At 45.9% G+C, this 24,034-nt stretch overlaps 1 protein-coding gene across 4 annotated transcripts in view; it reads left to right on the top strand.

Moving 5' to 3' along the window:
• Positions 1-4,360: 4,360 nt before the first annotated feature.
• ELOVL5 (ELOVL fatty acid elongase 5) overlaps positions 4,361-24,034 on the top strand; it is a 38,893-nt gene continuing 19,219 nt past the window's right edge. Inside the window, exon 1 of one of the 4 annotated variants that reach the window (XM_069805953.1) lies at positions 4,361-4,433. The gene's annotated coding sequence lies outside the window, so the exon portion shown is untranslated. Of the gene's footprint in view, positions 4,434-4,541; positions 4,562-7,775; positions 7,797-24,034 lie in introns of those variants that run through there. The other 3 variants (XM_069805954.1, XM_069805955.1, XM_069805956.1) reach the window with 3 other exon arrangements.

Raw genomic sequence — 24,034 nt, 5'->3', positions numbered from 1 at the left:
TATATAGTGGCAAGATTCCCGGGGCTTGTTATTTTCTCAGCTCGGGGCAATTAAATCTTTAGCAGCCAATTGACGACACCAAATAAAAATGCACATATCCCAACTAAGGTAAGCAGCATTGACAAGGGTGGACTTTAATCAAATTTTCTCTCTGAAATGATGAGCAGCATGGTGAGAAAGAAAAACATACTAACACCAATGGCAGAGAAGACTTCCTAATTATTTGACCTATTTGGCAAGAAACAAAATATTTTGCTCTTGTGGGACACTATTTGGGGTAAACCTGGCTCTTAAAACACACTGCAAGTTTGGTGAGTCGGTGCAGGTCTTCAGTCCTATTTAATCATTTGCCTACAGCACTGCATACTGCAGGGAGATATAAGAAGAGGAAGAGAAAATGCAGAAAAGTAACTGCTGTTAATGTAAAATGCGTGAAATTGGATTAGGAACACAGTTAGGGCCAAAAACCTGCCTCCACTCTAGCTTGTGAGAATTTTGCCCTCGATGGCAGAGCGCAAAAAGCACCCTCGAAAGTTAATGCCAGTTTGTAACACAATCATACCTCGGAACAGAGTGTTAGTGTGTTCACACCAGTTTTGTGTTGGAATCTCAAAATAGCAGCTTCATCCAGCCACTTGCTTACGAGACCTGCCAAGTACAAAATTGTGAAGAAAACCTCGACTGGAAGCTTTTTCTATGAAGATCAAGTACTTAAAAGTTAGACAAAGTTGTACAAACAGCATGAAGCATTTGTGGTTTGCACAACAGAAGAAAACGCTGTATTCAGGAGAGAGAGATGCTGAAATTTCAAGCCTGATACTTTAGTCCAGTGCCTGATTTAAAGACAACAGTAATCGCATCCGACTTACCTCACTGATAAAGAACATGGAGCTGCCACAGTCAGCCTGGAGGGAAGCCAAGGTAAACCCAGAAGAACTGAAAATTCCCATTAAGATGACTGAGTGGCAAACAATGGTTATTTATTCTAATCAGTTTGTTAATTTATTTCTGGAAAAAATGTATTTATTTGTTTCTAATCAAAACAAGGACCTATTCATTACAGTGTGTATGATGAACCACTACTAAATAGGCATAGCCAGGACTTGTAATAGATTTTTTTAAGACGACGACAGATTTGGTAGCTCACCCCGCCAAAAAGAAGACCATTCAGGCTCCTTTCCCTGCAACACACACTTTATCCAGGGTAATTTCAAACACCACGTTGATGGACCTTCTACTCCAAACTCTTTCATCTCCCCAGTGCTGCAGCCCTTGCTGACTCTTCGCTCTGCTTTCCGTTGTTCCAGCTGTTCTCCTCCTACCCGTACTCTCAAATGCTAGCATCTATTTAACCTCTTCCCTTTGCTCACCATTGATTTAGTGAGGATAAGCAGATCTGCGGAGGCCTCTTGTCACCTCCGCTGCTGCAACCTAGGCTGCGTCACTTAGGACTTGGCTTTCCGCAGTGCTTAGATTCTGCCTCTTCTCTCTTAAAAAGCAGGATTACAAGAGTCGTGACACACAGGTAAAAATTAAATGCAAGGTATAACTTATTTTAAATCTGCCCTAACAATCTTTCTGTCTAAATCCCTAATAATGTTTAATTGGCCCTTCTCTTAACTCCAGCCTCATTGATCCCACTCTGATAATGAGGTCTTTGAAGCCCATCCTGAGCAAACAGATGAGCAATAATTTCATCAGCGCTTGGTGGAGAGGCCAACGGCGATGTCTTCACTCCTGACAAACTTGCAGCCGCTCCAAGAGGACAGGTACAACACCGAGACTCAGTACATCTGCAGCCCAGAACGACACTGGCCAGCCCCTACCCCTCGTTAAATGCCAAACTTTTAGTGCCAAAACATTTGGCATTGTTTGCTTCGTTCTCTCAAATGGGTAATTCTGAAATCACATTTCCCATGCCGTGACCTTGCTCTTGTTCTCTGACTGATAATGGCACGAGCGCTTTGGAGAGACCAGGAGAGGGAAGAACCGGCAGCTCCGTGGGTGAGCAGGGACTCTCACGCTGGAGCCAGGCTGGCAAAGCCAAAGTTGTCTCCCCCCCCAGCTTCATCCTTTCCCCCATCAGCAGCTGCGTCCCCCATCTCCAGTGCCAGCTTCTCGACACCCCGAGGCATACAGAGCCCCATTAAAACCCCACCATCAAGTGAGAAGAGCGAGCTCCGTGGCAGAGGGAGCCGAAGCGGGTGCGTGCCAGCCTTCGGCAGAATCGGGCGAAACACGGCGCGGGGACCGGGCAGCGGCACGTCCCTCCCCTGGCCGGGGTGCCGCTCGCTTCCCAGCCACCACCCACCTCTCTGCCTACAACCCCTATGCCCTGCTCCATCCCTTTTTGCATCTAAAGTTGCAAAATGGTTCTTATTTTTAAACCACCAGAATGAATCTTAATTATTTAAGCACCTTCCAGATTTAGAAAGCTGTTTTGGCTGTGAAAGGAACAGTTGGTGCAATCATCTCTCATCAATAAACCATGGAAACAAATGTGTACGCCCGTGGGGAAGCAACTTTATTTAAAGCACATTGAAAAGTCAAGTTCAGATTTACAGATGTGACAAGACCTAATGCTGGTCACGTTTCAATGAGCTCAGGACATTTTAGCTCAAGTGAGAAAAAATGGGACTTGTGCCTTCTTCCATTAATTTTGCTAAAAATTGCTTGACTCCCCTCAAACAAGAAAGGATGCCTTGGAAACATCCAAAACACAAACTTGGGCAAAGGGCCTTCAGAAAGGCGTACTTGCTTGAGAGTTGTGCTGGCTTTCGTTTGTTTTTCCGAAGTGTTAAAACACGTAGGCGAGGACAGTTGTGAGTGCTCACACCTTACTGAAAACTGCTACAAAGCCTCAAATCACACACAAAAATCATACAGGGTTTTGGTCCTTCAAAGAGAAAGGGAAATGGAGACTTGGGCTTTAAAACAAAAAGAAAAAAAACCCTCAACCCAAACCAAAAAGCGTTCCTGTTAACACCTTAGTCTAGTAAGCAATAAGTAAGATTAAACAAAAACCTATGGCACAGCCTCGATGTCTACTTTGGAGAGAGATTTTTTTTTCTTGTCCCAGTAAGAGCTTAGGGAAGATCATTTCTGATCCCACTGGGCAAACACGCTGCATTACCGCGTTGCCCGTTTGCAGCCCGGCGTCACCTCTGGGAACTCTTTGCAGGCTGAGCTTCAGCCAGGTTACATGAGGTTGCAACACACGTTTACCTTCAGCTAAATGACCATGGACATGGGACCGGTGCGTTACTGCCCAGGAGAAGCCACTGGACGTTGGGTTGGCATGAACCTTGATGGCTTCACCTGTACGGCCGCCTTCTATAGCCGCAGAGGAAGCTCCAGGAAACCCTTTTTCCTCCAGCTTTCTAAAATTGCTGACTGCTTCATGGAAGGGCAGATACTTGATCTTGAATAAAACCCATGCAAATTGCTGCTCGACTCCTCTCCTTTGCAAAGCAAAGCTGCTCTTTATTTATGTAACGTTTTCATTTAATTAGCAAAGAGACGGAACAAACTCTTAGGGGGGGAGGGAAGAAATTCAAAGCTCATCTTCCAGCACGAGGGAGTACGTGAGAGACGGAAAGAAACAAACCGCTTTCTTCCCGTTGGCCATACTAAAGCCAAGGCTCCCTCGCTACGGCCCCGTTAGGACCTTGTGGAGGTAACGAAGCGTCTGGAGCGGGTAGCGGGGACTTTCCATCCTCCGTTAAGCGTCCCGGCCGTTGGAGAAGAGCCAAAGAGGATGCTTCAAGATTCCTTCCGCCGACATCCGACACCGTGGGGACGGGCTTGGTACGTGGATCCAAACCACCCAACTAAACCAGGGGGTGTATCGTACGGCCGGGTTAAAATCCTACCTATTAATTGCACCCAGAGCTTGTATTTAAAAGCGCTATAATGCCGCAAAGCCCGCTGCTCAAAACACAGGGAACAGACCACCGACGTTTGCTCCGACCTTTAATTTGGGCGTGCGGCTCATCTCCTCGTGACAGCCTTTAATTACGTGACCCCGTACTGGTTTTCACTGGGGCCTCCCGCTTCCACCGCCCGGCCCCGGGAAAACCCTGCCTTCGCCGAGACCCGCTCAACACGCCCTTTCAGCCTCACCCGTGGGCGCCGGGCCGAGCGCCAGCCCCGCGCGGGCCCAGCCCAATTCCCCCGCCCCGCTCCCGAACCTTCCGCGGCCGCCGGATTGGCCCTCGCCGGCCGTGACGTCATAGCGCCCGCCCCGCCCGTTAGCCCCCCGCACCACTCTTACGTCACGGTCAGCCCACGGCCGGCTGGGGGGAGGGGGCGGGGCCCTCCTCACCCCGCGCCCGCCCCCGGCCCCGCCCCCGCGGCGCCGCAGCGTGACAGAACCGGCCGGTGCGTGCCCGCCCGCCCGCCGCCCCCAGCGCCGCCGCCGCCGCCGCCGCGAGGTAGGGCCGCGTCCCCCGGGCGGGTGTGAGGGAGGGAGGGCGGGCGGGCAGCGCCGGGGCTCCTCTCCCGGCGGCGGGATGCGGCGCGGCCTCCCGGGCCCGGAGGAGGACGAGGAGGAGGGGTGCGGGTACGGGATGGGGGCCGCCGCTCCGCGGGGAGCGCAACAAGTGCGGCGGTGGGGCGGAAGGCGGGATGAGCGCCGGGGGCCGCGGCCGGGGCCCGGGCCCGGGCCGGGGCCGGCAGCGGCGGGCAGGCGGGCCGGGGCAGGGAGAGAGGGAGGGAGGGAGGGGACGGGGCGGCGGAAGGGCCGGGGTTTTCGCCGGGAGCGTCTTTCCCCGGTGCAGTTAGTCAAGAGCATGATGCAATCTCGCATTGCCATGGCTACTGCATCCCCGGGCGGCGGCGGCGGGGCCTTCCGCCGTGGCGGGGCACAGGGTCGGGAGAAATAATACGGGCAGGAGGGGGGGAAACGCGCACCCCCCCCCCCGGCTGCCTTGAACGGCGAGGAAACGGCCCTCGGCCGTACGCTGCCTCCCCGGGGAGCTGGGGGGGGAGCTGAGCGCTGCTACGGCTCCAAACAAAAATCCTGACCCGTCTCTTCCCCTGGGGTGTGCGTGTGCATCCTCTTCTTCATCCTCTTCTTCATCCTCTTCTTCATCCTCTTCTTCATCCTCTTCTTCATCCTCTTCTTCATCCTCTTCTTCATCCTCTTCTTCATCCTCTTCTTCATCCTCTTCTTCATCCTCTTCTTCATCCTCTTCTTCATCCTCTTCTTCTCACCTGAGCCCACCGTCTTGCTTACCACCCCCGACCGCGTTACTGGTTTAGAAATGGAGCCGCTGTACAGTCATTCCCGGGTTTGTCTGTGGGACAGGGCAAATGCCACATTAAACTAGCGCCATGGAGATGCGCAGTGCTTCTAAAAGGTGCCTACTGGTTTTAAAATCTAAATGATTAAAGAGTTACAAGCATTAGGAAGTAAGTAGAAAAGTGCATGCGATGGAAATGTGTCAGTATGTCAGCTGCGTATGCAGGGACTTTCTTAAAAACTTTATGACTTTGCTTTTATCTCTTCCTTCACCTGGAAACCCTCGGGCATCAGCAGCATTGGAAGTTGGCAATGCTCAGGTTATGCGGAGTATCGTCTTGGGCAATTTAAGTGTTTCTCCTTCCCTGCCTGCGCTGGCTGCTTTTCTGCCTTCCTCCTCCTCCCACCTCCCAGGGACGCAGCAGCTGAGGATCCGATCCGGAGAGCTTTCCGGCACAGATCCGTCCTCTGAATCTGCAGACAAAAGGCCAGTTTTGCAGACCCGGGCAGGAATAGTAACATCTTGGCTTTCTCAGCAATGACAAGAGGTGTTTCTCTCTCCGCAGCTGGGTGTACTGCCTACTCAGCGTCCCAGCCACGGTTGAACGGCAGTGCCCTGTATGCCTAATTTGTATTCTCAATGCTTTGGATGATCGCTGGTGCTGGGGATTCGGTACCGCAGCAGAGTACTCGGGGCTGCAGCGAAAAACGCAAGCAAAGAGCTCGGCCGGCTGCTAGCGATGACGAGGGAAAACAAGGCAGGGGCACAGCTGCAGTTAGGATGCTTCCGATCAGGAAGTCTCCAAAACCGCTCTGTGTAAATGGAAACACACCCTGCAGCTGAAACCAGAGGAGGGCAAGCGGGCAGGCGTCTCCGGCAGCGCAGCACAGCTTTTTGCCCGAGTTTTGGGCCAGGTTGCTTCAAGGCTGAGGTTATCTCTGCAGGAGCAGCTCTCCCCCAGGACCCGGCAGCTGCGGGCCGGCGTAAATTGTCGCTGGTGGCCCCGGCTGGATGGAGGGTTTTGCAGCTGTGAACTTTTTGTAGATGCGGGCTAACGGTGTTGCTGCATCAGTTTTTAGCTGCTAGCATAGAGGGAGGGGGTTTATTTATTTTTAATATGAACTTGTGAATAATGCTGAAGAGTTTTGCAATATAACTCTGATATTTCACTCTAAGCCTTCCTCGTTCCTTCAGTGCAGTCGCAGCCTGAGGTTTTCCTCTGCTGTTAGAAAACTCTATGGCTAGAGATAAATACTGGTGTATCCTCACCGCTGCTAACAGAAGTTGAAGCTGCGTCACGGAGAGTAAGCCTGTGGCATGCATAGTCATCTGATGCTGTTTAGCAATGAAAGCTGGAGTTTCTTATAGAAGTATTCATGTATTTGGGGTGCACTAGATGTAATCTGTTTTGAGAGCAACGAGTAGCCAAGGCACGTACTCTGCCTGGGGGTAACCTGTCCTTGCACGCATAGAGTGAGGATTTTCCTTGAAAACTTGTGGTGCCTGGAGGTGGCTGGGGTCGGCTGGGTGGAGATCCCTTTCCAGCCTCACATGAACTGAGGAGCAGATGAAAGGGACCACTGTGCTGTGTTTGCTGAAGTTAAGAGTGGGTTTGCCCTCAAAGATGCTGTTGCCAGCTGACATGGGTCAAGGACGCTAAAAGATGTGCCAGAATTTTGCTGGATTTTACTGAATTTCTTACGAGATACGTCACACCTGTAATGCATGCTGGAAGCCCTTAGGAACTTCTTTGTGTTTTTATCCATAAGTGGCTAAGTGAATTTATCGTAAGTGATCTAACTTAAGTCTCCTGTATTTTAATGCAGGAGAAAGCAGTGCAACCGGAGAGAGCAGCAGTGAAATTAATATGCCATGGAGCTTTATCTTGCAAGCTGGGGAAGAGTCTGGCTGCTGGTCTGTTTGCCTCACTGTGCTTTTTAAAAAGCAATTGCACTTTGTGTAGTTTAGAATCTTTTACATACCAGCAGCTCATCACATGAAGCGTCTTTGACTAAAACTGGTGCATATTTGGTACATAAATATAGCATCATTGAGGATACTTAGTTTATGTGCTGTCTGACCAGTCTCTGGGTATATTTATTGCAGTATTTTTAGTAAGTTGATGTTGTCTTTACATTTCTCAGCAAGAATTCCTCTTGTTGCATTCCTTGCCTTTAGTACAGCCAGAGTTGAAATAAAATATTTTGAATTCTCAGGTCTAATCTCTTCTTTCCCTGCTCACCTTCATTTTGTGTTGTTTACAAGAGGAATTAACTTAGAGAAGATACGATTAATGGAAAAAAAAAAGTAAATTGGAAATAATACTGTAAATCCATCAGGCCTCTGGGCAGCACCTTTGATTGCTCGTTCTTTTGTGACTTGCTAGGAGCAGATTTTTGGAAATATGTTTGAAGATTCAGATTTTTGGAACGATGGTGGAACTGACCATATTCTAGGATTTCAGGTTGACCCGGTGCTCAAGTCCGGCAGCCGCAGGTGGAAAGCCTGGCACTGAGAGCAATCCAGAGCTGTCCTTTGGGGAGCGTATTCCTTGTAAGTGACATTCAGTTGGTAATTGGTTAAACGCTCTCAAGTACTGGGCTGACCTCGTTCCTTTACCTTCCTCATTTCTGGGGCAGCAAACATTGCAACATGAAGTGCTTCTGTTTCTGCTGAGCTCAGAAAAAACCCCACCTGTACAGATCAAGGCAGTGCCGCTTTCAAGGTTAAAATGCTCATCTTCTGCCTGTCTTCTAGTGGTCTCCGCAGTCCTCGCTCTGTGGCGGATGAAGCGAGTCTCCCAGTTAACACTGTCTGCATCCCACCCGAGACAAATCTTTGGGAGAGAAACAGCAATTGCATACAGTCCCATGTTAAAACAGCCTTGTGCCTCTGTGTCCTGTTGTCCCCTCTGTCCCTCTTGGAGCTAGCACTAGAAGGGTGTCACTAGTGAGTGTTCATCCTTGCTCCTGCCTGCCGCTGCCCACTGGGCTGGGCAGGAGCGGTATGGGGGGCAGCCATCAGGCAGGAGGGTGGGCTCGGCGGCGTTTTGTGTGTCACCTTGCTGCCAGCACAGGAGATGGCTTAGGCACTGCTCTGCTTGCTGCCTGGCCGGGGGTTTCTGCTGCGGTGGCAAGAAGCCAGAGCTCCCACGCCGGGCACAGGGTTGACTCCTGGGACGGGTCGTGCCGGAGAGGCTCCTTTGGACTGGGAAAGCCTTGCGGAGCAAATGGGCTCTTGGTGGTATGGGGTTTTTTTATTCCAGACATTGAGGGTTTGTTCTCTGACTGCTCACAAATGGAGGCAGGGATGCTCTTTCATTGTTGAGGAGCAGAGCCACAAATGCTTCCACTTATTATTTCTTGGGGTTTTGTTTTTTTCCTCTCATGGGGGATACGCTGTCTTGAGGTGGGTCACAAGTAAATTCTGTGGCCTGTTCAAAGCTACTAAAGCTCCACATAGATTTGGCAGCTCTATATATAGGTCGTGGAGGCATGTATAGGTGATGGTGCTGTTTGCTATAACCTCCCCTGCGTAACTGAACAACGTGCTCATTTTGTCCTCTTAATCTCAGTCCACTTTTGCTACCTTTTTTCATTGCTGTGTCTGAAATTAGTCTTATGGGGTGAGATCTATAAAGCTGTTTAAACACAGGAATACTTTTAGGGATGTTGGCCTAAGCTCTTTAGAGGAATGCTCTTGTTTTCCTCTTTTTACAGTGTACAAAATGATGTTCTTCCAGGTTGCAACACATGCTTTTGAAGGCTGTTTAACTACATAATAGACTTAAGAAATTGATACTTACTGCATGCCAGTCAGAGCACGCTTCCCTGTGTGCATCTAAATGCTTCACAAAACTGACAATAGTCCTTGTAATCTGTAGCTGTTTTGTCATACGCAATATAGTTGCTAATTTGTTTTGTGATTCTTAAATGTGTTAAAAATGCAGAAGATTCCCACAATCCAAGCGGCTTATGCATGCTAGCATCAGAAACACTTTTCCCTTAGATGGAAGATCACACACAAGGACAAATGAAAAGGATAATCAATTAATTACACAGAAGTTAGTCTGTTTAAAAACTCGGTGTTCAAATTGCCTTACTATGGCCTTTCCTAAGGTTGTTTAAATTCAGTATTGCAGCAATACGGTTAAGAGGGCATTGTTTTGGCTGACATCTCTGGAGTTCCTAAGTGCTGATTGGTAAAGTCATTCGTATCTGGGTTCCCGAGGGTGCTGAAGCTTGTTCCCTGTGTCCAGCAGCAGTTATATCTCTGTTTGATAAAGGTATTGCAAACAGTGACCTGGATAGATTTTTTTTTTTTTTTTTTTTTTTGATTGACAGGTCAAATAAGTGCTGCCTCCAGTTTTACTGTGGAGATAACTTGTAGAGTTGCTGTGGACTGTGTACTCAGTGGCTCTCCCTAGATCTGTTTAATGAAATTAATCTCCTAAATTTATTGCCTTGGTTTCTCTATTTGTGTTTTTGCATTTAGGACACATTACATCTTACAGGGTAAACAAGAGCACAAGAGCAAACTTGTCCAAAGTATATGGTCGGTAAATACCTTCCTGGTGTGTTTGATGCGTTGGAGGATTATTTAATTTCCTCGATGAAATGGTTGATTCGTATGGAAAAAAACAAAGCGTCAAGCATTTAGAAAGCACAATGGCAGTGTAATAAATCCCTTCACCAGGTGTAGAGATTTTAGATGCATGCTGCTAAGTGTAATTGTCACTTCTCCAAGAACAAATGAATCATGCTACTTCTGCTGAACTCAGTGCTGTGAATTAAGAGTTGGTCTTAGCATCCCTTTGCATCTGGGTATTTTGCATGCCCTTATTAAAGCATTATTAGCTGTAGAGGTTATGCTTTGTTAATGATAGCTTTGTTGATGACCAACAGCATATTGAGCAGATAGAAAGATAAAAACCTGCCATGAACTTGTGTTTATGCTAAAGTTGTCTGGATTTAATTGACCTCCGTGTCAAAGCTTCATACCAAGCATTTGCCTGCCAAGTGAGATGCTTTGGGTGATGACTAAATGCACTGAGTTGCTCTAACATTTACAGGAGACAAAACTTGCTTTTGCCAAGCTACAACAGATGTGGAGGAAACTTGTTTTTTTCCCTGCATTTTCAAATTCTGCCCTGCTCTTTGATCCCTAGGTAGCCCTACCCTTTGAGACATCAGGTCAGTGATTTGAACAAAGTGACTATTCCTCTTCTGTTATCACTTAGGAAGCACTCCTCTCCCTCCTGCTTGTGACCTTGAGAAAACTGTTTGTCTTCTTGCTAGCTGTCTTTGCTGTGACTGGAGGGCAATTGCTTTCTTCCAATGCACAAGTTCAGGCTCTCTGCTCTAAAACAAAGGACATAGACTTGACGTCAAATAACACTCCAGCTTTTAAGGTATATGCATGCTGATGGATATTTCTATTGGTGTCACGGTTCTTAAGGATGTTACCAGTGTTAGATGAAAACTAACAGGTAGTAAGTTGCAGAATAATGTGTTTTAGCTTATTAAACATAATATACCTCAGTGTCTTAAGGTTTAGGCCATGTGTTTAGCTAATTAATTCATAAGCATGCAAGTTTGCATTGGTGCCTATTTTGCTCTTTTTTCTCGACCCCCCCCCCCCCCCCCCCCCCCCCCCCCCCCCCGCCTTTACACTGTTACAAACTTGCTGGGAAGCATTTTGGATTAAGGCAATGTTTCTGCTGTGCCCTTGTTGGCTAAGGAGCCCCTAGCAAGTGCTAGTTACGGGAAAATGTCTTCTTCCCTTAGATGCCATATGGTTGTGTTTTTGGAGTAGACTGCAGCTTCGTGGAGAAGCTTCTCTGCGTCTACTGAGTTAAAACCATGGTATCTGTATTCAGATAGAGGTCTTGAAGATCAAATCAGGTCTTGAAGCTCTTAGAAATGAGCAAAAGAAATCTGCTGGTACGTTTGCCACTACTTTATCAATTGTCAGCACAGGGATCTGAACATAGGGGTCTAGTTCTTGAGCTGGTCCTGTGTCCTCAGGTTTGGTTTCACTTGAGTTGATGAAGTCTTGGGGAACTATAGACCTTTATGCCTTAATCTTTATAGGCTTCCCCTTAGACATGCTGTTTCTGTGCATGTGATTTAATCAGAAAGCTTCTGTTAACCTTTTCCTGAAGGATTATCTCCTGCTCCTGGGTGCCTTTTAAAAATGCTGATGTTTTGAATCATCATTTTGAGAATCATCTCCTAGCCAAACAGTAGGGAGAACCTTTGACTTAAATAACAATAATTAAAACTTTAACTGGTTAGGAGGATGACATTCTCTGATGTTTAACATTGCCCTGCCCTTTAGAAAAAGAAACTGGAGAAACCTTTTTGCATGCTGAAGTTCAAAGGGCATGCTAGTTTGGGTGCATGGCACGTGTGCTTACCAGAAAGCGTCTACATGTTCAGTTCATTCATGTGGCTGCTCGCATGCTTTTGAGCAAGACCTCACGTGGTGGCTGCGGGACAATGTTGGTAGAGGCACAGGAATCTGGATTTGTCTTTGAAGGACACAATGATAGCTAGTTGTGCTTGCATTTTTATGTATACAGTTATGTGGATTGCAGGGTAGCAGATGCTTATGGTGAATGTCTGATTCCGGTTTGGTGGTTCATTTCTCTTTTGCAGTACTGGCATGGAGAAGTTGCTCTTAGCTGATCACAGACCCTGTGAACTGGTGCAACCTCTCAGCTGTTTGTCCTAAATTAGGCTCATGCATTTATCCCTTGCATCATGTATTTCTCCCTCAGTTCACTCATGTACAGTGGCCTTTTGGCATGTTGTTAAGCTTTACGTTAGTCTTGTGAGCTTGACTTATCGCACACGTGAAGCCTCATTAATGGGGAAAATACCTGCACTTGTAATGTGGTTCAGAATCTTCTGGGTTTTATTAACATATGTGAGATAGTGACAGAAAATAAGCTGCTAGTCCAGCAGGCCTGGTTACTTACAGATTTTTCTCTGCTTCCTTAACAGGCCTAAGCAGAAAAGCCTCTTGCAAAAGATTTGAGCAGGTTTTTTCATATTTTATTGAATTCTGACTTGTGTGCCACCCAGAAGGTGCAGCTTACACCACAGTCGCCTCTGCAGCCTCTCGTTTGCTCCAGCTAGAGCAGAGGTGGCTGGGCTTGCATGGCCCCAGCCGCTGGACTCGACCATGGGCTGGGAAATTTTGGGTGGGTGTCCCCATCACCTTCTGCAAGAGGTTAAAACGCGGTGTGAGGGCTAGAGGAAAACACAAGTGCGAGGGACACCAGCAATATATAGGGTGGCAGACCCATTACATAGAGATGGAGAGAGATAGCACTAAGCAAGTCAGTAAGGAGTACTGCATTTGGCAAGCCTTGCCTGTTCAGTTAAAAATGAGGAGAAAAAATATAATGCAGGTAGTCACAGAAGGGCCACCGTGTTTCAGTGTAGATCATTGCCCTGCTAATGCATGAGCTGCTGCTGCTGCCTCTACTTGCTTATAGATAAAAATTGTGCATGGGCATAAGCCATTTTTAGAGCCAATGATGGTGTCGGACCACTTGTCATGAGAGTTTAAATGGTTGTAGTCTTGTCCTCTGGTTTTGCAGCCTTCATCAGGTTCCCGAGTAGTTCTCCAGAGGCCGTACTTGGTCCTTCACTTTTACTTGACAGGTTCCTGGAACCTCTAACTTCCCTACCCTTTCTTCTGCCCTTTCAAAACCATAGTCATCTCCCTTTGAAGCAAGAAAAAACAGGCTGCAAGTCTGGCTGTGCCTTGCAGAACAAAAATAACATCCATTGGTACTTCTTTATATTGATTTTTTGTTCTATCACCACTGCTAAGTGGTTGCATTAAGGTACAGGAAGGGACCACTAATGTTGTTTTCAAAGGTTTTTCTCTCATTTTTTGAAGTTCCTCTAATTGGCTCATTCCTTCTACATTCAGTGCAAAGCTTGTTTAGATAAGATACTCAACTCTAAACTCCAGTTGAGCAATTGCCAAGCTATCCTGAATTTCCACCAACACGGGTATCAGTTGCATATAGCACAGTTTCGTTTTCTAAGCATTTGTGGGGATTGACTTTGTGTCTTAAAATACACATTTAGGAAGCTGCTAAAATACAGATTTGAGTCCTGTAGGACACACTTGGTGAGAACACAGGGATGTCGCCAGATTTTAACCATTTACAGTGTGTGAAAAACGATCGTCTTGGAGTGAGTGCTTTACATCCTTTAGTGCTGTGTTGCCTCTGAAGGAGAGATGTATGGCCTTGGGAGGAGATGACCGTCTTTGCACCTACAGTGGCGGGGACTGTAAGTGAGTTGCCAATTGCACGCTGTGAAGGAGCTTAGCAATGAAGTTAAGGGCTTTTCCAGCCCTCTTCCCCCTTCGTTTTTCCTTGCTGCTCCTCTTCTCACTTTCATGTTTCTCTCTGTATCTGTTTTTCAGGCTTTGCCTTTTAAAAGGTTGTTCACCCAATGCCCTGAGAGCTTGTTTTGTGGAACAGAGGAGCAGGGCTGGGTTTTGGGCTGAACCAATGAAGGAACATCAGCCATCGGCAGCTCTGACATGTCCCTCCTTACAGCAGCATCGCTCTGCCGAGACCCCTACCAAATTCCCACCTAAGCTGTCAGTCATTACTGTGAGAACAGAATGTTAACCAAATCTGGTTGGTTGGTTTTTGGGTTTTTTTTCCTTTCTCTGTTCCTCCACCGTGTACCAGTTCCTGCGTGAGGCCATGAACTTGAGCATTTAGCTTCCCTGGTTCAGACTAACAGGTCTATTTAAATGAAGAGTCCCTCTGTTGCTGTTTATTTTAGAGATGACACATCTGTGTGGAGGACTTGTATTCCAGAGAGATAAAAACTTTGTGGAAAAATAACCTCCAACCACTGGAACTGTCTTTTGATATTTGAAAAATTGGTTCATGAGGTTTTTTGCACAAAAGCATTTTTTTGCTTTTAGCATGCAGTAAAAATAGAGCCGTGGTGGTGAGACGCCAGAGGGGGAAACTTCAGAGAGCTGCCAACATGAATAAACGATTTCATTGCCTGAAGCATCGTTCTGTATCCTACACGGTCTGTACAAACCATATATGAAATAGATGCACTCACAATGTAAAGGTTTGGTTTTGCCTGCTAAGCAACTTTTAATATATTGCCATTCGTGTCGTAGACGCGCACAGAGTTTTACTGTAGAGGCTAAAAAGCTTGTCTTTTGCCCAGAGTTTAAAGAGTTGCTTTGCAAGTGTGGCAAATGAAACACAAATTAATTCTTTCCTACCTTTCACTCCCAGCAAAATATAAGCGCTTATAAAATACACAGTAAGTTAGGTTTTCACTTTGCTGCAAGCAGTGTAGTAAAGCAGAAAGCTTTTATTTTCCGCGTGTAAATCATTTTCTAATTATCTAGCAGTTTGTTTTTCTCATATAATTGGTTTTAAGCTCTGGGCGTAAAAAATGTTTGGTATTATCAGAAAATCAAAATTCTCATTGAAATTTAGTCTTAGGCTACTGCACTCGACTTGCATCTCATATCACTGGTAAGGTTGTTGATCATCGTTTCTTATTGTATAACATTCTTTAAGGCTGAGAATTAAAGGAGGTACTTCCCCTCTGTCTTCAGGGTCCTCAGCTTCAGGCTGAGCAGTGTGTAGTAAGAGTTTTCAGTCATATTCGCTATCTGCTTAGGTTTTTATTTCAGTCTTTTTCTGTGTATTTCTTTTTATAAGCTGTGTTTCTATTGGAATACTTTTGCTGTGTTTAGATTGAATAAAGGATTCAAGTTGCCTTTTTTGGGGAGAAATCTGGTTTTGGTCTCCATCTGTTGGGTCTCTCAATGGTTACCGTTCTCCCCCTTCCCCTTGAGTCTTGCCCTCTCACATCTGACCTGCCTTGAGACCATCCTTAGTCCTGCAGGTTTTCAAGACAGAAGCATAGTAATGCATCTTAAAATCTGTCTCCTCTGTATTCTGAACATTTCAGGATTGGACCCGGCTGAAAGCTGTTCTTCTTGCTTGGCTGGTTTTTTGGGGCTACTTCAATTTTTCCCTGCCTCCCTCCACCCAGGCAGGGTGGAGGATGGGGAAGGAATGAAAGCACCCCTTGCAGCAGCATCAAATCTGTTCTTGGTTGCTTCTGGTTATGCCACACGCCCTGGGTATGGTTTTATAGCTATGGACCTGGCGGAATGGAGAAGTTAGAGCAAGGCTGAGGTGATGCGATAGCTGTCAGCCTGAGGGTTACCCGTGGGCATGAGCTGTAACAGGCGTGAGCAGGAAAAAATGCCTGCATGGAGGGGAGCTTCTCATCTTTAGGAACAAGTAAGTTGCCGAAGACATTGTTGGAGAGACTTTGTGCAAGTGGCGAGGCAGAGGCGGCATATCTGGTAACCCCTTGCCTGTCTGGTACCATCCTTCTTGTCTGCTGCTTGTGGGGGTATTGGTTTGTCCTGTGTTTAGAGCAGATATATTATAGCAAATTACAGTACTGACCCTGCCTTTGCTCAGGTGCTTTTGAAAGTATGAAGCAAATGTAGTAAAACGTTCTGCACCCTGGCACCAAAGCTGGGATTCAGTCCAGCTGGGTCCTTCACTGGAGCAGATGTTAATGGCAGTGATGTTTCCACTGCATCAGGAATTTGTTGCCTCTTAATGAAAGAAAAGAGTGGCTGAATTTTGGAGGAAACAGACTTATTTGGCTGGAATTCCCTGCCTGACTTCTGCAGGTGCCTGTATTTTTTGTGTTATGAAACAGCTTGGCAGTTGCCAGATGTGTGGACAGTGTGGGGTTTTTTCCTCCAGTAGTCTTTTTAAAGCTCTTAGAAAGAGTCAGTGATAAGATCACACCGAACTTCACCACTACAGTATTTCCTTTTAATTGTTTGGTTGGTCTTTCTCCCCTTAAAACAAAGAATAAAATACAAGAAACTGCAGTAGTTACATCCTGGAGCAGGGTCTTCTGATGAAGTAACATTTAGGAAAATGCTGCCAACATCAAACCAAGGAAATGTACAGGTAGAAATGCTTTCTTTTCTAACCACTCTAGGAGTCAGTCGTTGTTTTCGGGGACCCTTGTTGCAGCGATGATTTGGTACCCCAAAACTTGCTGATCCTCAGCAGCTGTTGGTTTGGCATGGGTCTGGCACAGGTAAGGACATTCAGCTGCCCAGGACCCACCAGGCTTTTCAGCCCTGAGCTTCTGTAACATAAATGCCATCAGCTGGCTGTGTGTTTTTTGCAACACTTTGTTTACAGATGTGCTAGGGGCCTGTGTCGTACAAGAAGGGAAAGGGGAGAAATGATCTGACTGATGCATCTGTAAGAAGTCTTCTGTCTCCTCTTCTTCTGCCCTTTTATGAGGACATGTAGGCTTCATTCTCAGTACTGCTTGTCAGTTCTGGGCAGGAAGAAAAAAAGGATCAAAATCTTGCCTTACATAGTGTTAACTCCTTTATCCTTTGGAAAGGAGATTAGATCTTCAAAGGCAGTTGTGTTTCTGAATGATGAACGTATTATTTTTGTACTGTTTTGAAGGCAGAGGGTTTTACAGAGCACCTAGCAGCAGGGTTTTGTCCTGAGCAGCACAATGCCATGGCATAACAGTTGTACCTGGAGTCATTTTTCTTCATTTCTCTCAGTTCTCTGAATGGTGGGAAAAGTAACATTTTTGGTACTTTCTTCTATTTAAAGCTAGCTGTCATTTGTACTTGCCTGACTTTTTTTTTTTTTTTGGTAGTACAACTGTACACAGTGAACAGTACTGTCTGGCATGATGTTTAGCATCTTAAAATGAAGGCACCAAGTATTGATGCAGCTGCAGCTGTACATGATTCACTCACGTCTCATGGGGGTACAGCAGGAAAATAGAAAAGTTTTAAGACTGACTTCTCGTAGGGTGGCTGGCCATATGAAGAAACAGCAGATAGGCAAGCTGTGGTGTGCATTTACAGTGTCAGTATGCGTCTTTTCTTCCTTTAGGTAGAAATGCACTTTTATTGAGGAATGTAACTAATTCAGTGTATTACTTGTTGGGTTTTTTTGTGTGTTATGGCCCACCAGGGAATTTCACTTTTCCCATAGCATTCCAGGTACTACCCCATGCTCACTGGAAATTAAAGTAAACATGCAAATAAATACTTAACATACTGTAACTTGCCTAAGGGTAGCTTGTGTGTGTGCTTTTTCAGTGTGATCTGTTTCCCAAACTCAAGTGATCCTCCAAAAGGTATCGTTTACCCATCTGAAAACAGAGGTTGTAGCTACACATTGCAGCAGGGCATCTCAATCCAGGTTTTGTATGTGCTGTTATCCCTGTACTAGTCAGATTTGCACGGTGTAGCATAACCTTCATGACTGTCACCCTCAGCTTTCATGATCTTCCTCTAATTTCTCAGCTTTTTATTGGGTTGCTGTATCTAGTCAGCACGTGAACCCCAGATAACCCTTTTATGGCTAAACCTTGTTTACTGGATAACTGCACACATCCATTTCTTGCTTTGTATGGCGTTTCACATGTGCAGGAGATTTGCAGATGCTTTTATGGGTCGGATAGCAAGCTTTTGTATGTCAAGCTAATAAATGCAAAGAAGATAACCAAGAATCATAGATGTGGCCTATACTTTCAGTTTTATTCTTGAGATGTCCCCTGGGCTCAGACCTTGGCACAGCAACGTTTTGGCAGGGGGAAGGGGCAGGCTGGCGGCGGATGCTCACTCGGTGCCACTGCTGCGGGGTGTTGGAGGAAATGAGGGTTCATGTGGGAGGATGGCCCCACTTGTAACTCTTCTTTTACCTACTTCTTGCTTCTTAAATTTTAATATGAAATTATGAGATGTGGGCATTTAAAAAAATAATAAATTGAAGCTTACTGTCTTGAAGCTATACAGTATTCTTGAACTCTACTGTTAGGAACGATCATGCAAGACGGGGCTTCTCTGTCCTTCAGACCTGTTGGCTGTGGTCTCATCAGCTCTGTTGCTGGAGAACGCAGCCTTTTGACCAAGAAGGCTCATTAAAATAGGCTTTTGGGACTGTACCTTTATTCTTCTCTTGTGGAAATAAAAAGTTGGTTTGAGTGAAGTGCACAAGCAGAGATTAGAGGAGTCTCTTTATTAAAGGGGAGAGGAGGAGTTTTTCAGACCTTCTTGCAGGTGGCACTTGAATAAGAGAAAGGAGACCCAAAATGAAAGCTGCAGTTCTTATGGCATTCTGGCCTTAGCTTTTGACTCCTTTATCTTCTCAGGTCTCTCTCTTTAGCGTCTCAGGCTTCCTCTGGGTAATTTGCCATTGTGAGCTACAGCTGGCAGTGTTTTCCCAATTGCATGATCAGCACAGCCTTTGAAAAAAGACAGAGCTTCAGATTAAAACAGTACCTGCTAAAAAAACCTCACACATTGCTTGGGGAGGAGGGCTTTGGAGCAAAGCTATATAGCAAATGCTGTGCTTTGGCTATCCTTCCAAAAAAGTCAACTTGTAGCTCTTGTGCCATGTACATATTCTCCCTGTTTCCATCTAACCTAGTTTGCTACAGATCCTCTCTTCTGTTTCCCGTTAAGAAAAAAAAACCAAACCAAAAACCCAAACCAGTTCTTTAAGCTCCAGCCAGGAGTTGTCTGTGCAGTGTCCTTGCACATTTTATAATTGCCTGCTATTCCAAACACTGCAGTTGAATAAACCTGCGTGCTTTGCTTTTTCTTCCTCCCTGTTCTATTTCTGTAAATACTTTTGCAATCTGCACTTTATTACTGTAACAGCACCGTGCTGTAAGCTGGCAGCGGCGAGGAAGTTTCCAGTATTGCGGTGCTGGGGTATCAGCGTGGCGGCTGGGCACAGGGTACCCCCTCAAATGTTTTATTCCAGGAAAATGCATGCTGTTGCAAAAAGCATTTTACCGTAGCGCTGAGGGATGCCAGATCTGCTGCTGCAAAGCGGGGCTTTGCAGCTCAAGAGATCCTTATTTGTAGCTCAATGCATCCTTCTGGGATGGAGAGGCGGTGGTGTAGCATTTTCCTCCGATTCTTAGTACTTCCATGGGTGCATTTGTGTGGTTGCTTCCAACTAGCTCTTCCTGCTTGGCCTTCGCCCTCTGTGTTTTCCCTCTGGATAAAGTTATCCTGTGGTGCAGCAAGAGCTGTTGACTGCAAGGGGATGAAATGCATGTGAATGTCCTAATCCTAGGATGCTCAGATCCTAATTTGAGCTAGATTAGATCTGCTCAAAATGTGCATGAAACTGCAAGGACCTATAATTTGTCTTAACTCACCTATCTGAAGATTATTAGATTCTGGTTTAATGAGGTATTGGGTATTGAGCATAATTAGTTACTCCATTTTGCAGTATCCTTTCTTGTATTTGTTTCTGTTCTGTAAAATACTTTAATTACCACAACTGTATTTAGGTATGAGGGTAATAATTCTGAAGGATTTGGAGAGGGTGGAATGACAGGAAAAGTAATGGCATGAAATCACCCCCCTAGTTAACTGGCCAAAGTCTTCCTTTACCCCCTGCATTTTCGAACATTTTGAAGTACCATTGAGGTTAAACTGTTTGAGACTAGCTTCTCCTTTGTCCTGCATTTTTTATGCTTCCCTGAGTTTTATACAAATCATTTATTTCTAAACTTCCTTACGCTGGTGCTGCCGGTGAGTGTGAAAGCTCAGCACTGTGGGTCCCGATGAGTCAGCAGCAGGCTGGAGGATTTGCCACCGATGCAAGGTGGGCCAAAGATCTCCATCACTTTGCTAGAGATACAGTTGCAAAATAAAGTTTAAAAATAGTGTCTTGCATTTTAACAAAACTAAAGTGCAGAATCTGCAGCACTCATGCTTCACCTGTTTTCCCATAAAATAGATGTACTTGCACTTCAGATCAGTATGGTCTATGATTTATTCTAAACTTTTTAATGCTATCGTTAAGCATGCTTGGGACCTAAGAAGGTATTCAAAAAGGGCAAAAAAAGGGAATCTGGGGTTGGCAGCAAGTTGAAAGGCAAAGGGAATACATGCAAGGGGCAGTTAAGACCTTGGGAACAGAAAGGAGAAACTGGGCAGCTTTGGAAAGTGGACAGAAAATGGTTGACAGCTTTGATTATCGGTGCTGTCTTCCAGTTCTCAAGCAGCTGAGCATTTTCAATTCCAGTACATTTACAAAAGCAAACAGCAGCTTGATCATTGTGTTTTTTTGGAGGAGGGATAGTTTGTACTTTTGGAGGAGGGAAAAGAGGAGTCACCTCTGCAGTGGCAGGGACTGGGAAACATCATTTTAACGAGAAAAGACAATTAGAGATTTCCAAAATCAAGTGCCTAAAATTAGGCTTCGAAGTCCTAATTTGAGAACAGAGGAAGTGGCTCTTTTCCAAGAAGGCTGAGCAGCCAGGCCTGACAGCGCGTTGCTCTCAGAGAAGCCACCATGATTATTTAGATGCCTATTTTGGGGATTTTTTTGGAACTCAAGTTCAGGCACTTAAATGTGGAAACTGGGATCTGTTGTTTCAGGGAGTTCTTGAGCAGCAGGGTGAGAGCTGGAGGATCCTGCAGAAAGGGAGCAGGGTCCCAATGCTTTGAGCTTTCAGCCCAAAACTTTTTGTTGCTGCTGTTCAGTTTGCTTAAAGAGGGTGGCGTGGGACAGGGGCCAAACCTTTATATTTTCGTGCCTTATCTTTGCACTTGGAAACTGAAGTTACTCCAAGAAGAAACTCAAGAAACAACATTTAAGAATTCTTGGTCACATTTTAATCACTTTTTGGCATAAACCCCCCAGAACATGTTTTCTGTGGAAAGCGTAGGAGAGAATTTCCTTTGAAGGACAGGAGCTGGTGAAATACTTCAGTATTTAGTAGCCCTTTCCTCAGAGAGTAGTGATGTGCATTAGAAGAGCAGGTTATCGCTGCTGGTAGCCTGTATGAAAAACTAATATAAATTAATTTAAAAAAAATACATACTGCAAGAAAAGCACATTTCTCTGTAGCCTTTGGCCTGTATTTTCAGTTGCCACAGTGAGGAGCACCACGGCCATCCATGCCCGGACTGAGTGGCCAAGCAGAGCTCACCTCTTCTGCCCAAACACATGGGTGGCCACTGGAGCATAGTGCATGTCCCAGCTTATAGCACCAGAAGTGGACCAAGGATGCAAAATGTTCTGTGGATGTCCAAAAAAACCCTGTCTGTCTAAATCCAGAGGATATTTGAAAAAGTAATAGTTTAATGGTGGGGCTCAATCTTGTTGGAGCAAGGTGCGCTTCTAGCCTTCGTTATGTTTGTGTTGCAGAATTGGAAGTCCAGTAATTTTGTTTTGTTTAAAACATCAGATATGCGTTTCCCTGGATTAAATATTTGGACTTGAAGGAGTAAAGTGTCTTTCAGGTTGTAAGCCTGAGTGCTTCCAGACTCTGATCCAGCTTGCCCTGGTGTTCAGGGACCTTACTGCACTGGTAAAATTTGGTGGCAGAGAGGATGATTTCTTTACTGTCCATTGTAGAAAGGCAGGTTAGGAAAAAATAACTAGTGTATATAGGGGTGCAGTGTGTGGCATAATTGTGTCTTTTTTTTTTTTTTTTTTTCCTGACCGTAGGTACTGAATAAGGCTACAGATGTCATCTATCTGGACTTCTGTAAGGCCTTTGACATGATCCCCCACAACATCCTTCTCTCTAAATTGGATAGAGATGGATTAGGTGGGTGGAGTGTTCAGTGGATGAGGAACTAGTTGGGTGATCATATCCAGAGTGTAGTGGTCAACAGCTCAATGTCCAGATGGAGATCAGTGATGAGTCCCTCGGGGGTCTGTACTGGGACCAGTACTGTTTAATATCTTCATCAGTTACATAGACAGTGGGATTGAGTGCAACCTCAGCAAATTTGCAGATGACTCCAAGCTGAGTGGTGCGGTTGACATGCCTGAGGGAAGGGATGGCATCCAGAGGGACCTGGACAGGCTCAAGAAGTGGGCCCATGTGAACCTCATAACATACAACAAGGCCAAGTGCAAGGTCCTGCACGTGGGTTGGAGCAACCCCCAGTATCAATACAGGCTGGGGGTGAAGGGATTGAGAGCAGCCCTGAGGAGAAGGACTTGGGGGCACTGGTGGGTGAAGAGCTGGACAAAAGCCAGCAACGTGCACTTGCAGCCCAGAAAGCCAACCGTGTCCTGGGCTGCATCCAAAGCAGCGTGGTCAGCAGGTCGAGGGAGGGGATTCTGCCCCACAACCCGCTCTGGTAAGAGCCCACCTGGGGTCCTGCGTCCAGCTCTGGAGCCCTCAGCCCAGGAAAGACATGGACCTACTGGAGCGGGTCCAGAGAAGGCCACAAAAATGATCAGAGGGCTGGAACACCTCTCCTGTTAAGACAGGCCAGGAGAGTTGGGGTTGTTCAGCCTGGAGAAGAGAAGGCTCTGGGGAGACCTTATAGCAGCCTGCCAGTACCTAAAGGGGACCTACAGGAAAGATGGGGACAAACATTTTAGTAGGGCCTGTTGTGATAGGACGAGGGGTAATGGTTTTAAACCAAAAGAGGGTAGATTTAGACTAGACATAAGGAAGAAATCTTTTACAATGAGGGTGGTGAAACCCTGGCACAGGTTGCCCAGAGAGGCGGTAGATGCCCCATCCCTGGAAACATTCAAGGTCAGGCTGGACGGGGCTCTGAGCAAATCCATCTAGTTGAAGGTGTCCCCGCTCATGGCGGAGGGGTTGGACTAGATGGCCTTTAACGGTCCCTGCCAACCCAAACTATTCCATGAATCTATGAATAGCGTGCCTTGCTGTGGGATGACTTCCAGGTAAGGGAGCATTGCTAGCGATCTGCTCATGTATGTGGTCAGCCACAGAATTTGCTTACTTTCAGCATTAGGAAACATGCCGATTACAGTGTTTCGAATGGCCACTGGTTTAATTTTTCTGGGAGTCGATGTTCCTCTGAATTGGGAAACTATTCTAATTAAAAAAGAACCCTTGTAGTTGCTGCTGTTGAAGCAGTGTTTAATGTTGTGTGGCTGTTGGCAGGCGACTTGATGCATTTTCACATGACCCCCTCTGGAACAAAAGCAGATTGTTTCCCTCTGTTTTTCTGTTACACAAATGAGTTCCTTTTGAAACAATTTCTTTTTCTGCAAATTCTGGAAATCGACACCAGGAGTAGTTCTTCCTTCGCTATGCCTTTTACAATCTGCTGTCTGATAATGCTGGCACAAAAAGCTGCTTGCGAGTAGCAACCCAAAAGAGCGCAGACCTCTGCAGAAAGCCTTCTCCTCTTGGGGAATGAGTTTTTCCTCTAATTTTATGGAACGGTTGAACATTGAGTATCATTTCTTGCTGTCTTTGCTATAGCTAGGTGGAGTTTGTTTCTGCTTTCTTAGTTGTTTCATTTACATATCTGCATTTTCAGTGACCAGCAAACAACGGTATAGAGTAAGTCAGTTCTGAATTGAGCTTTTTTGTATATTTTCGTACAACGAACCTTTGTTTTTGAAAAAAACCTCTCCGATCTGAAGTCTTCCTCTGCAAAAAAGGGAGTTGAAGTCAGGTGCAGATGCTGGGTTATTGGATGATGCAGTGCTGCATAACTAAATCAATTGGTACTGGATCAAAGGAGCAACAGACAAATTGAGTAAATGGGGATTTCAAGCAACAAAATGAATTATCCGCCGGGGAGTGCTTTTCCTGGTGATACTTAATAGCTGACAGATTTAAAAAAAAAAAAAAAAAGAAGGGGGGGGGGAGAAGAGCTTGCTCTGAATAACTTTCTAGTCCTTGGAAATTATGTACTCATTTCTCACAGTCTTCCTGATGTTCATA

This window comes from Haliaeetus albicilla, chromosome 18, assembly GCF_947461875.1.
Source record: "Haliaeetus albicilla chromosome 18, bHalAlb1.1, whole genome shotgun sequence".
NCBI lineage: Eukaryota > Metazoa > Chordata > Aves > Accipitriformes > Accipitridae > Haliaeetus > Haliaeetus albicilla.
Note: the sequence above shows the minus strand (reverse complement) of the source record. Positions and strands in the feature narration are given on the sequence as shown.